Raw genomic sequence first — 14,769 nt, forward strand, 5'->3', positions numbered from 1 at the left:
ATCCCTAAATTATACCAGAAAGTGAAAATGGTATTGGAAAAACTCTGGCAATTCAGGAAAATACCATAATGGCATATAGGAAAGAGGTAAAATATATTAGCTTAAATTTAAGCGACATGTCTTATAAAGTGCATTTACAATCTTTTCCTGGGATTTTTATAAGTCCATAGAAGTAAAGACTTTGTCCCTTTCCACCTTAGTCCATTTTTATTTGGACTTTTATTATGCTAGTAAATCACCAAAAAAATGACCCAGCAGAACCACTTAAAATCTGATATAGCCAGTCCTCCACCTTTATTATTACTTAATATCCCTTTTGATACTTGCGCCCTCTTTCCTCTTCAGATAAATTTTACAGCTCTAATAATCTTACAAAAGAGCTGAATAGGAATATACATTTTTAGCATTCCCATTTAAGTCCATTTCAAGCTTCTTGTAACTCACATGCAGTGTTTCCACTCTGCAGATGCCCATTACCTATCATTTCTCGTTTTGCTCTAAACTCCTCCTGAACTCCGTTTCTCAATTAAACTTCAATTATCTGTGCCTTTCTCCTCTCATCATCATATCCCAACTTTGTGCCTTTCACCTTGCTTGATTAAATGCCTGGAAAGACCTTCCTGAATTGATACATCCAACCCCCTTCTTGGCCACATTGAATTCCCACTTAAAAACCCACTTCTTTTTTTTTTTTTTTAACACTACTTTCAATCCCAACCTGCATCTCTCCATTGTTTGTGTGTTCATCTTCCACAGTTGTCATAGTTTGTGTGAGTGATGGCCAAATGGTGGGCATCTCAGGTCAGTGTGTGTCTTAGGGTACACTGAGCCTAACATCAATGCCGGGAGAAGAGTGAAAATTATTATAAAGAACACAATTATTGAACATATAGATAGTCTTAGTTTAATGGGACAAAGCCAACATGGATTTAGCCAAGGGAAGTCTTGCCTCACCAATCTGCTACATTTTTTTGAAGGTGTAAATAAACATGTGGATAAAGGTGAGCCAGATGACACTGCATATCTGGATTTTCAAAAAGCATTTGACAAAGTACCTCATGAAAAACTTCTGAGGAAATTAAAAAGTCATGGGATAGGAGGCAATGTTCTATTGTGGATTGAGAACTGGATAAAAGTTAGAAAACAGAGTAGGGCTAAATTGTCAAATTTTTCAATGGAAAAAGGCAGATAGTGGAGGGTACTGGGATCTGTAATGGGACCACTGCTTTTTAACTTATTTATAAATGATCTGGAAATGGGAACTAGTGAGATGAACAAATCTGCAAAGCACACACAATTATTGAAAGCTGTTAAATCACAAGAGGATTGTGAGAAATTGCAAGAGGAACTTGTGTGACAGAAACTGGGCATCCAAATGGTAGAGGCATTTAAAGTGCCAAGTGCAAAGTGATGCATATAGGGAAGAATAACCCAAATTATAGGTACACACTACAAAGTTCCATATTAAGAAACACCACGCAAGACAAGGATCTAGGCATCACCATGGATAATATGTTTGTTGAAATCTTCTACTCAGTTTGTGGCTAAGGCAGCCAAGAAAGTAAACAGGATGCTAGGAATTATTAGGAAAGGAATGGAGAATAAAATAGAATATCATGTTGTCTCTGTATTGCTCCATGGTGCAAACTTACCTTGAGTACTGTGTGCAATTCTGGTCGCCATATCTCAAAAAAAAATATAGCAGAATTAGAAAAGGTACAGAGAAGGACAACCAAAATGATAAAGGGGATGGAACGTTCTATGTGGAAAGAGGTTAGGGCTCTTCAGCTTGGAGAAGAGAGGGCTGAAGGGGAGATATGATAGGGGTCTATAAAATGAGTGAAATGGGTAAATGCGAATCAGTTTATTCTTTCAAAAATTATAAAGACTAGGGATCACGCAATGAAGTTACCAAGTAGTACATTTAAAACAAATAGGAGAAAATGTTTTGTTTTTTTTACTAAACGCATAATTAAGTGATGGATCTCATTGCCAGAGGATGAGGTAAAAGATGTTAGTGTAGCTGTGTTTAAAAAAAAGTTTTGCTCAGTGGCAAGGCAATATTCTTCCCTTTTGTTTCTGAACTTCTGTATGGGCCATTCTCGAATTAAAGCCAGAGGAATCTGGAACTTGTGCTTACTTTTTATGTTAAGTGAATTTGTGGAATTTGGCTGGAGGCTGCTTTCTGTTTGCCCTAATCTGTATGCTACACACCTTGAGGCAGGTACCTATACATCTAGCTCTTCACATATACAAGCAGACTCATACTTAATAAACAACTTTATTCTTCTACCAGCGTGAAATCTTCCTCTTCAAATGAGCAGAATTTTCCTATAGGGCCTGTAAGTCAAAACTCTTCTAGAGAACACTTATTACTGTTACTCCATTGCGGCACTTGAGGCTTCAATGCCCACTTGATTCCAGGCTATTCAAACTTGTTTACCTTCACTTAGATGCTTGGCTTTTACCAAGCAGTTGCAGTGTCACACAATGCTTACTGCTAGACTCCAGATCACTCCAAACAGCACAACTTATGCCAGATTGCAAGCAAAAAAAAAAAGACTTCTATCCTTATGACCAATGTTTAACCTAGCATATTTTCACAGTGATTACAGCTTTCAAGCCATCTAGCTTTGCTAGGTTGCAAAAGCTCATATCCAATGTCCATCTTTGTTTTCGATTCTCTAGCATGTCCCAGTGGTCTACCTGGAATGTGTTTTTTACTTTTAGACTTCTTTTATATTTGGTGTCTGTATATTCTCTTAATATAAGTGTTTGGAAACTGTACTAACTGTCACCATGAGGAGCTCCTGTAGGTTTGGATGGTACATAAGACTGTAAAACTCCTGCAAATCCTAATAAAGAAGGAGTTTTTGGTCTGGAAATAAAAGGTTTTACCATTAAAAATATACATGCAGGTATATTATATACCATCTAAGGAAGAAAAGGAGAAAGGGAAAGAATCAACTCAAGAGGAAAATGAATTGAATTTGACCCAGATCCTGGAAATGTCATTTGAAACGGAAATTAAAAATAGAATGACGTGGAGCTGCGCTACGAGATGGTCGCGTGCTAGCCGTGCTCCTTCCCTAAGCCCTCAATAAGCTTACTTTTGCAAGGCATCTGGATCTGTTTTTTGCACGAAACGATAAAAATCTGGCGGGGATTGCGATACCAATGGCCGCGAAGAAAAAAGCCGCTGATCTTAAAACGGTTTTCTTTTAGCAAACTCCCTGATGATTTTCCCCTGGATGATGGCGGCGAGCAGGCCCTACAGCAGCGGGATGAATTGGAGGAGACGCCCGCGACGGACTCCGGAGCTGATACTACAGCAGACCGGGTGACTAGCGGCCTGCACCCAGACATTCCCACGAGGTCGGAGATCCGGTCCTGGTTCTGCGAGATCCGCATGGACCTTAGGAATCATAAAACGGATCTCCTAGCTAGCATGGCAGAATTAAAGGAAGATTTTAATTCGCTGGGTCACCGCGTGGACGACATGGACGTCCGACTCGATAACCAGAGTGCTCACCTGGCCTCCCTTGCTACCCAACAGACGCAAGCTTCATCTACTGTGGATTTGATGCAAGAAAAAATCGAGGACCTTGAGAACAGGGCTCGGAGGTCCAACCTCCGCATTCGCGGAGTGCCTGAGACTGATTTATTTCTCGACTGCATGCAAACGGCGGCGGCCATTTGCAGGGCTCTCCTCGTCGAACATAGACTGCCTGGGAGCGAGTTACAGCCTGACCCAGTGATTGTGCTGGAGCGGGCACACCGGGCTCTGGGGCAGAGGAGGGACAACCAACCAGGGATATTGTGCTTAAATTCCTAAATTATCAGCAAAAGGAGGAGGTGTCGCTATGGCTAGGTCCCACCCTGGGTGGACCTGGCAAGACTGCCATCTTGCTTTTTACAACGACTTGGCGCCCTCCACCTTACAAAAGCGCTATCAGCTCAGGGAGGCCACAGCTGCACTACGCCAGGCGGAGGTTAAGTACCGCTGGTCTTTTCCTTTCGCTTTGATGTTTCAGCACAAGGGGATCTCTTATAGGATCAAAAACTATGGCGGATGCTGCCTCTATTTTCAAGAAGCAGGCCTCGCACATCCTTTCTCTACTGAGGCGCACGCTCCTAAGCAGACGCGCACGGACGCCACCCCACGTTGGCAGAGACCGGGAACTGGCAAGGGACGTTTGCGGCGGCAGGCCACCCCAGTCGTGCGAACCCCAGCGGATCAAGGATGACCGGTTTGCTGTAGACCGTAGCACTCAGGTTGGGAGCTAGTACGGCGTACCGGCTGCTGTACTTGCCACTAGTTGGGACTGCCTAATTTTCTTGGCTGCGAGGTTTGGCTGGGTGCCACTTTTCTCACTCTTTGCAAATTTCGTGCCTTATTGCATTTTTGTGTCAACACACCCAGATGTTATGAGTTATCTGTTATATGCTGTTTCTACTACTATATATTGCCTAGTTCTGAGGGGCTTTGGGGGGGGGGGGGGGCTGGTGGTCGGCTGCTGGTGCGGTTCATTTGTACCCCCCGGGGTTGGGGCCCGCGAGATTCGGTAGCGGACCCTTTTCATGTTCAACCCATCAGAGACAGAGTTTTATTTCATGTCACATTGGGCTTCCTGGCTTACCCTGCTTTTAGTCAGGGGTCCAGGACCCATCCTCAGCGGTTTTCTCCGTCAGGTTTCTATATTACCATGTGTGGTATTTCAGAGTATTACTGTTCGCTTAAGGGGTCTTTTATGTTTTTCATATGGTTAGACTAGTTTCCCTAAATGTTAAAGGGCTAAACACGTATAGAAAGCGTTTCCTTCTTAAACAGGAATTGCAGCGTCAAAAGGCTGACATAGTATATGTGCAAGAGACGCATCTTAAAACCAAGCATGGGCACCTATTGGGGACTAAATCTTTTCCTCATGTGTATCATGCGGGTTGTGGCAAGGGTGCCAAGTACACTGGGACGGGGATCTTACTTTCAGCCTCCCTGGTCTATGAATATATCTCCCATATTGTGGACCCCAAGGGGCGGTATTTGTTGTTGAAACTTAAGCTGGGTACACAGATATATACTTTGGTTGCGATATACGCACCTAACCAGGCTCGTAGTCCATTTTTGAGGGATATACAGAATCTGCTATTGAATCATGCGGAGGGCTTTATTATCCTGGGTGGCGATTTTAATATCACCTTGCAGCAGGGTTTAGATTCCTCAACGGTACAATCCCATACTCCTCAGTCATTACGCAAACAATTAAAGAATTTAATAACAGATTGGACCCTTATGGACATCTGGCGAGCTCGTCATCCTCACTCCCGGTCATATTCTTTTTATTCACACTCTCATGATAGCTATTCCCGAATAGATTATTTTTTGGTGGATAAGCAATTGGGCAACAAGGTGCGTACCGCTGACCTGGATGTCATATCCTGGTCTGACCATGCACCCATTATTTTGGATCTGGATGTGAGTGATGGTGATAGGGGGGATTGTTTTTGGAGGTTAAATGAGTCACTCCTCCAAGATGTTCCCTTTGTACAGAAACTAGAGTCCCAGCTTTCTGAATACTTTACTATTAATAGTACCCCAGATATCAATCCAGGCACTGTGTGGGATTGCTCTAAAGCGTTTGCTCTGGGTCTCTTAATTTCTAGAGCGGCAGCGTGCAAACGTAGTAAGGAGAAAGCCAGGGGGGCTTTATTACATGCCATTAAACTTCTCTCCCAGGAACATATGAATACCCTTTCCCCTCGATGCTATCAAAAATTATTAGCAGCAAAATCCGAACTCTATAAACTGGACAATGCTCAATTGCTTTATGCTCTAGAACTCACCAAACAGGCCTATTATGAGGGTGGGGATAAGGCGGGGAGATTGTTGGCGCGCAGTTTGAAAGCCAAGATGGCCCGTAATAATATTTCTAAAATTAAGAGCGCCCAGGGCACCATGCTGACAGCCTCCAAGGAGATACGGGAAGCGTTTTCTCGATTTTATGGTCACTTGTATCTAGCGGACGAGCAGATTTGTCAAGACCACATCCTACAGTATTTAAACGGGGTGTCCTTGCCAAGTCTCAACTCGGCCCAGCTCCAGGATTTAGACGCTCCCATTCTGGAAGCGGAAATCTTATCGGTTATAAAGACCCTCAAACCGGGTAAAGCCCCGGGCCTAGACGGCCTATCAGGTATCTACTACAAGAAGTGCGCTCATACGATAGCTGGCCCGTTGGCGCAATTCTTCAATAGCTTACGAGTAGAGGGTTCTATTGCTCCCCAGGCTAATGTGGCTGGTATCACAGTTTTACCTAAGCCAGGGAGGGATCCGACCCAATGTGCCTCCTACCGGCCCATCTCATTAATAAATGTTGATCTCAAGATCTTAGCGCGAATCCTGGCCCTCCGTCTCAATAAATATCTACCCTCCCTAATCCATAATGATCAAGTGGGGTTTGTTCCACATCGTATGGCCGCTGATAATATCCGTAAGGTCCTGGATCTCCTGTGGAGGGTCCATAAGACTAAGGAACCTGCAGTGCTGCTTTCCCTAGATGCTGAAAAAGCGTTCGATCTGGTGCACTGGCCCTTTTTATTCACTACCTTACAAACTATGGCATTTGGTCCACATTTTTTACAGTGGATCCAAAAGTTGTATGACCATCCGCAAGCGAGGGTTAAGGTAAATTCTGGGTATGGTCCCCCTTTTAGCATTGGTAGGGGTACTAGGCAGGGATGCCCCTGTCACCCCTATTATTTGCTTTGTATTTGGAGCCACTTACTACCAGAATTCGCAATTCATCGGCAATTCGGGGAGTTGAAGTGGGGGGCGCTAGGTATAAATTGTCTTTATTCGCAGACGATGTTTTGTTGTTTTTGACAGACCCTCTGTCCTCCCTTCACGGGGTCAAGCAGGAGCTGGACGCCTTTAGTGCTGTGTCTGGCCTTAAGGTCAACCTTGACAAGTCCGAGTTGCTTAATATTAACCTGCCTGCGGAGACTGTGCAGCAGATCAAGGGCCGTTTTCCTTTTAAATGGGCCAAATCCCATATTAAATACTTAGGGGTGCGAATCTCATCTCATATACCGGACCTCTTCCAATTGAATTATTCACCTTTGGTGGATAAGATTACTATTGAAATGAGTCGCTGGAACCGCGGCTCTTATTCATGGCTCGGCAGAATTGCTATTGTTAAGATGACGGTCCTGCCGAAATTCTTATACATGTTTTCTTCCCTACCAGTGTACATCCCTTCGCCCACCCTTCGTCACTGGCAACGTAAGATTTTTGATTTTATATGGCGCCGACGCCCCCCCCAGACTGCCCCGTACTCTTCTTCATATACCAAAACAGCAGGGAGGTATGGGAGTCCCACAATTACTGCGATATTACCAGGCGGCACAACTGCGGGCTCTTTTAGATGTTAATCGCACTACTTCCCCAAAGCAGTGGGCACGACTCGAGCAGGCTATGGTGGGCCCGATGGCGATCACTGCCATGCCGTGGCAGCCGCGCGATGTTTGGAGCCCTGTCCATTGCATTCCTTGGGCCTTGGAGACCACGTTGAGAGTCTGGGGGCAGACCCGCAAGTACCTTCTGGGGGATTTTACATATGCTTACCAAACGTCCATGGCTTTCAATAAGGGTTTCCCCTCGGGAAGCACTTCCCCTCATTTTAGCTGTTGGCGGGGAGAAAGGGATTTTTACTATTGGACATTTTCTCTCACAAGGATCCTTACTCCCAATGGATCAATTGGCGCTTAAATATAATCTACCCCCTCTAAATTTTTTAGCCCATGCTCAAATTGCTCACTATATTCGTTCCCTGCAACGGAAGGGCCTGCTTCGACCGGGCCGATCCATCATAGAGTCCTATTTCTGTATAGTGATATTCTCAAGGGCGCTATTTCTAAACTCTACCAACTTTTTTTTCCTCAAGGCATTGAGCACTGCACCTTTGTCAAACAATGGGAGGTGGATTTACAAACGCAGTTGGGGGTTCCCACCTGGGGCGCCATTTTGAAGTTAGCTGGACAGTGCTCGATCTCTGCTAACCTCCAGGAAAACTGTTACAAAATGATCTACCGGTGGTATCTGACCCCAGACAAATTACATAAATTTTACCCTCATATTGAGGACAAATGTTGGCGTGATTGCGGTGCTGTGGGCACTTATTTGCATATTTGGTGGCACTGCCCTAAATTGGCTCCTTTATGGCGGGAGCTTTTTGCCTGGTTGGGTGGTCTATTGGACATAGTCCTGAGCCCTACTGTTACCACAGCACTGCTACAGGTTTTTCCTGACACTGTGCCCAAGAAGTATCATAGAGTCTGCGCTCAGGTGTTTGTAGCTGCCCGCAGCCTCATAGCGGCCAAATGGAAATCGGGGGACGTCCCCTCCCTTAAGGAGATCAAGGGGAAACTTCACCTGTATTATCGGTTGGCTTACTTGACAGCCTCCAGACACCACCGGCTTCCCTCCTTTACCGTTTCCTGGAAACCTTTTGCGATTGCATTAGGCTTGACATAATCCTTTTTGACCTCTGGATTCGTTACTGGAAGGTGTTCATCCCAATCTCGGGCTGATTAGCTTCCTGTAGTATATACGTGTTCTGCCCTACTCCATTTTTCAGTGACTGATGCTCTGTACCACTTATGATATTAATTCCATAAATCGTTTTATGTTTGCAGTCTACCTTTTGGTATACTCACCGACCTGTGTAAGGTGCTCTGACGGTCTCTATGTTGAACTTTGCTACTCTGTCAGGGGGGAAGGGGTGGGGGGGGGGGGGATAACGCTCAGGGGATTTCGTAGGGGTCAATGTACTCCTACCCTTTTGAGTTGTTCTACTGTTTGCTTCTTATGTGGCTGTGTATTTTGTTATAAATTGAATAAAAATTGTCAAATTCAAAAAAAAAAATAGAATGACGTTATTTCTCCAATGTACCTTTCCCTCAGACAGGGATCTCATATTGAAAAGATATATGAGAAACAGGGAGGAAGTATACCACGGGAGCAAAATTTGGATATATCCGGATATTTCACGTGTCACCCAAGAGAGACGTAAAAAAGTTTTGGCTCTTAGGCCCGATGTTGTAGCCAAGGGATCCAGTTTCAGTCTGAGGTACCCTAGCAAGTGTGTAGTTAAACATTTGAATATGAAATATATTTTCTTTGAACCGGCCCAGTTACAGAGGTTTCTGGAGCCTAGTAACCCCTAGAGCCTGTAGCTTTCGAAGCTATTAGTAATACCTGTTACGATCACACGACGGTTTAAATATGTTATAAAATGTTTAAAAATTTTCTTGTAAACCGCCATGTTAAACTGACTCCTCCAAATTTCTTGGAATAGTAGATAAAAACAAGATGTATGACCGAGTAAGAAATGAAAAGTCTGTTTGTTATAAAAATTGATGATGGATGTAATCTACGCAATGTATTATATTTACTGGTGTGAATATTGAAAATTAATAAATATTAAATTTAAAAAAAAATATATATATACATGCATGCACAAATATAATATGACTGAGGTTGCTTGATGTTTTTCAATACCTGCTACGATTATTTGATCTGAGCACATCAAAATGAAAGATTTTTAAAAATCTTTCATTTCATGTGCAGCAATCTTATTTCTACAATGAAACTATGCCTTCATCTGTAGAAACACATCTCTTATCAATAAGAATACACATCCCTCATTTATAGAAAAGCAAATGTTGCTTACCTGTAACAGGTGTTCTCACAGGACAGCAGGATGTTAGTCCTCACATATGGGTGACATCACAGGATGGAGCCCAATCACGGAACACTTTTGTCAAAGTTTCCAGAACTTTGACTGGCCCCTACTGGGCATGCCCAGCATAGCACTAACCCTGCAGCCAGCAGGGGTCCCCCTTCAGTCTTATTTGAAAGCTACAGGCAGTGCCGAAAAATAAAACAACAAAACTTTATGAACCCAACTCCGTGGGGCAGCGGGCGGGTTTCGTGAGGACTAACATCCTGCTGTCCTGTGAGAACACCTGTTACAAGTAAGCAACATTTGCTTTCTCACAGGACAAGCAGGATGGTAGTCCTCACATATGGGTGAGAACCGAGCTGAGGATGTACGAACTTGCACCAAATGTACCCAAAGGCGTGCAACAGGCACGACAACAGGGGTTGAATTTGGTAGAGGGCATCCTGAACCCCACCGGGCAGGCAGAAGGGTGTTGGTACGTTATGTTGGAAACAGGACTGGCCGAAGATGGAATCTTGTCTTCCGGCTTTATCCAAGCAATAGTGTGCTGTAAAAGTATGGAGAGAACTTCAAGTGGCAGCCCTGCAAATGTCAGGAAGCGGCACCGATCGTAGGTGTGCTACTGAAGTCGCCATGGCCCTCACAGAGTGTGCTTTAACACGGTCTTGAAAAGGAATGCCTGCTTGCTGATAGCAAAAAGATATGCAGTCTGCTAACCAGGAGGAGAGAGTCTGCTTACCCACAGGTTGCCCTAATTTGTTGGGGTGGAACGAGACGAATAACTGAATGCTTGTCCTGTGGGCAACTGTACGGTCTAGATAAATAGCTAGAGCCCATTTGCAGTCAAGGGTATGCAGAGCCTGTTCCCCTGGATTGGAATGGGGCCTGGGAAAGAAGGTAGGTAGTATGATGGATTGATTAATGTGAAATTCCGAAAATACCTTAGGTAAAAACTTAGGGTGATTGCGGAGTACCGCCCGGTCCTGCAGGAGTTTACTGTAAGGCGGATAGGTAACTAGGGCCTGTAACTCACTAACCCTGCAAGCTGAAGTGAGAGCCAAAAGGAAAATCACTTTCCATGTGAGATATTTTAGGTCACAGGAGTGAAGAGGCTCGAATGGTGGTTTCATGAGCCGACCGAGAACCAGATTAGGGTCCCAAGAAGGGGCCGGAGGACATAGCGGTGGCTTGATGTGGAGCAAGCCCTTCAGAAAGCGCATTACAAGGGGTTGTACTGATTATAGGGACATCCCCGACACCTTTATGGAAGGCGGCTACCGCACTGACATGCATTCTGATGGACGATGTCTTGAGACCCGACTGACAGATGCCAGAGATAGTCCAAAAACTTTGGGAATGGACAGGAAAAGGGATCAAGGGACTGAGAAGCGCACCATGATGTGAACCTTTTCCATTTATAGAAGTAAGATTTTCTCGTGGAAGGCTTCCGTGAAGCAATCAAGACATGGGAAACTGGATCGGAAAGGTTAAGTGGTTGAAGGATTAACCTTTCAACATCCATGCCGTCAAGGTCAAGGCCTGAAGATTGGGATGGCGTAGGCTCCCGTTGTTTTGGGTGATCAGCAGCGGGTCCTTTCCCAAGGGAATGTGCCTGCGGATGGAAAGATCCTGTAGTACTAGAAACCACACTTGGCATGGCCAGCGAGATGCTATCAGGATCATGGTTCCCTTATCCTGACGTAGCTTCACGAGAGTTTTCGAGAGAAGAAGAAGTGGAGGGAATGCATAAGCAGACCGGTTGCCCATGAGAGGGAGAATGCATCTCTGGGCTGAGAGTGTTTGCTGCGAATGAGGGAGCAGTAATTGTCTACTTTGTGGTTCTGAGGGGACGCAAAGAGGTCTGTGAGGGTAACCCCATTCTCGAAAGATTGAGTTCGCTACCGAGGGGTTGAGAGACCACTCGTGCGGTTGGAAGATGCGATTCAGCTTGTCTGCCAGCACATTGTCCACTCCCGGTAAGTAGGTGGCCCTGAGGTACATCGAGTGTGAGAGAGCTTCCGCCCAGATCTGCGCAGCTTCCTGACACAGAAGGAAGGAGCCTGTGCCTCCCTGCTTGTTGATGTACCACATGGCCACCTGGTTGTCCGTCTGAATCAGGATGACTTGATTGGAAAGGCAATCCTGAAACGCCCTGAGAGCATATCGCATTTCTCGAAGCTCCAGGAAATTTATCTGGTGTTTGGCTTCTACTGGAGACCAAGATCCTTGTGCCTGCAGATCGGCCACATGGGCTCCTCACCCGAGGTTGGAAGCGTCGGTGGTGAGAATGACTTGAGGATCTGGCATTTGAAAAGACAATCCCTGGAGGAGATTGGTCTGATTTTTCCACCAGGCGAGAGACAGACTGAGTGAGTCGGAGATGTGGACAATGGTAGACAGAGGCTGAATAGCTTGAATCCATTTTGACCTCAGAGTCCAATGCATGAGTCTCATGGCCAAGCGGGCCATTGGAGTGACATGGACTGAGGATGCCATGTGTCTGAGAAGGACAAGGAATTGGCGAGCTGTTGCAGTATTCTGAGACTACAACTGGTGAGCGAGAGACATGAGAGTTGGCGCTCGTTGTTGAGATAGAAATGCCTTTGCCTGCAAGGTGTCCAAGTCTGCCCCAATGAACGACAAGGTTTGAGATGGGACTAAATAGGATTTTTCGTAATTGAGAAATCCTAGTGAAATCAGAGTGTATAGAGTCAAATCGAGGGACGACCGAGCAGTTTGCTGGGTTGGAGCCCTGACTAACCAGTCGTCCAGATAGGGGTAGACGTGAACACCTTCCTTCCTGAGGAAAGCTGCAACAACTATGAGACATTTGGTAAAGACTCGTGGTGCAGACGCTAGGCCGAACGGAAGCACTCGGTATTGAGATAGTGCTTGAGGCCTACTAAAAACCTCAGGTACGTGCGATGAGTTGGAGTGATCGCAATATGGGTGTATGCGTCCTAGAGGTCCAGAAAGCAGAGACAGTCTCCTCTTTGTAGAAGAGGTAGAAGCGATCCCAAGGTTACCATCTTGAACTTTTCCCGCTGGAGGTACTTGTTGAGATGAATTGGACGAACTTGTTGATGTTGAATTGGACGAACACCCCCCGATTTTTTGGGGATCAAAAAGTACCGGGAATAGAACCCTAGGCCTTGCTGCGAGTGCAGAATGGGTTCTATTGCTTTTGACTGGAGAAGGAGGGAGACCTCTTGTTCCAGAAGAATGGAGTGGTCGGACTTCCCCCACACCTGTAGGGGTGGGGAGTCTGGTGGCAGGGCGAGAAAGTTGAGATGGTAACCCCGAGCAATGATTACCAATACCCATTGGTCTGTCGTGATTGACTGCCACATGTTGTGAAAGTGGCACAATCGACCTCCCACTGGTATGCTTGGCAGAGGAATCTGGCTGCTGCTCTCCAAGCAGGTCCTGGCTGGGGAGCTGCTTGTGGCTTTTGTTTTCGGGCTTGGCGAGGCTGAGGCTTTTGATAAGGTCTGGTAACACGGGACCTTGCTGGTGGCGGATAGGTCTTCCTTGGACAGTAGAACGACTTCTTAGAGTCCTTCCTGAAGGGCTGTCTTGAGGAGAAGTCGGAAGGCATTGAAGAGAGCTGTCTGAGAGTCTCATGATGGTCTTTTAATTCGGCCACCATTCGTTGGATCTATTCTCCAAACAGATTATCTCTGATACATGGTAGGTTGGATAACCGGTCTTGCACTTCTGGGCGGAGGTCAGAAGACCTGAGCCAGGCCCCCTGTCTTGCCGAAATAGCTGCTGCAGACACTCTGGTAGAGGTATCAAAAATGTCTGTTCGAATCTCATGCTTGCCTGCCTCAAAGCCTTTGTTTACAAGGGTTTGTAGCTGGTCTTGGAATTGTTCTGGAAGGGACTCGGAGAAGTCCTGTATCTGCTTAAAGATGACCCTATTATATTGGGTCATATAACGCTGATAGGCAGCAATTCGGGAGATGAGCATGGCCCCTTGGAATACTCGTTGACCAATGTTGTCTAGGAATTTCTGTTCCTTAGCAGGCGGGGTAGACGAGTGGAGTTTTGACCTTTTCGCCTTCTTTTGTACAGACTCTACCACAACTGAGTGGTGGTCAAGCTGGGATTTTTGAAAGCCTGGGGCTGACTGAACTAAATAAGTAGTGTCAGCCTTCCTATGTACTGGAGCAATTGATCCAGGGTTTTCCCAGTTCTTTTTGGGGAGATCAAGAAGGACCTGATGAACAGGAATAGAGGTGATCACTTTGGGGGCATCCAGGAATTGGAGTAACTCCATCATCTGGTGCCTATCGTCCTGTTCTGTCTGAAATTGAAAGGGAACCAACTCAGACATTTCCTTCACAAAATTTATGAATGAAAGGTCCACTGGAGGAGAGCGCTTTCTACTTTCAGTGGGAGAAGGTGGTGAAGGTAAGTCATCGGTGTCTGTTGAAGTATCATCAACCCAAGTGTCATAAGGATCAGCAGACTGCCTTTAGGAAGTGAAGGGGGTTGGATACCTGAGGGTCCTGGTCTAGGCTCCGAAAAAATCGGAGGAATCACCGAAGGCACTGAAGGCACCAGTGCAGGCATAGAGGGCATCGATGGATGACTCTGTGGTGTTGACGGACGTATCGGCATCGATGGATGAATCGATGGCGAGGGAAGCATCGGCATCGATGGCTGAGGCAACACACCTGATTGAGGGATGCGGAATGGTGTTTCTCCTCCCAATGAAGCTGTCATCGGGGAGGGCATCAGAGCCATCGGAGACCCGGGATCCATCAGAGGAAGGGTGGTCATCAGCGCTTCCATTCTGGATAGCAGCGGTGCCAGCGCTGCTGAAATCGGGTCGTTGACAGGTTCCACAATCGGTGCCAGTGTTGGTGCCGGAGGGACCTGGAGATGTTGCATCACCTTGTCGATGGCCTCCTGAACCATCTGGTCCAGTTCTTCTCGGAGACCTGAAGCAAGCAGCCCTGGCTCCGGAATAGAAGAGGGAGGCAGAGGCATAGCCGGAGGAACCACCTTTACAGGCGGAATC

General features: G+C 45.9%; 1 protein-coding gene across 1 annotated transcript in view; it reads right to left on the reverse strand.

Annotated features, from left to right (window-relative positions):
- Positions 1–14,769, reverse strand: part of TM9SF3 (transmembrane 9 superfamily member 3) — a 188,725-nt gene that overhangs the window by 36,257 nt on the left and 137,699 nt on the right. The gene's annotated exons all lie outside the window — the stretch shown is intronic.

The sequence above is a fragment of the Rhinatrema bivittatum genome, chromosome 7 (genome assembly GCF_901001135.1).
Source record: "Rhinatrema bivittatum chromosome 7, aRhiBiv1.1, whole genome shotgun sequence".
Taxonomy (NCBI): domain Eukaryota; kingdom Metazoa; phylum Chordata; class Amphibia; order Gymnophiona; family Rhinatrematidae; genus Rhinatrema; species Rhinatrema bivittatum.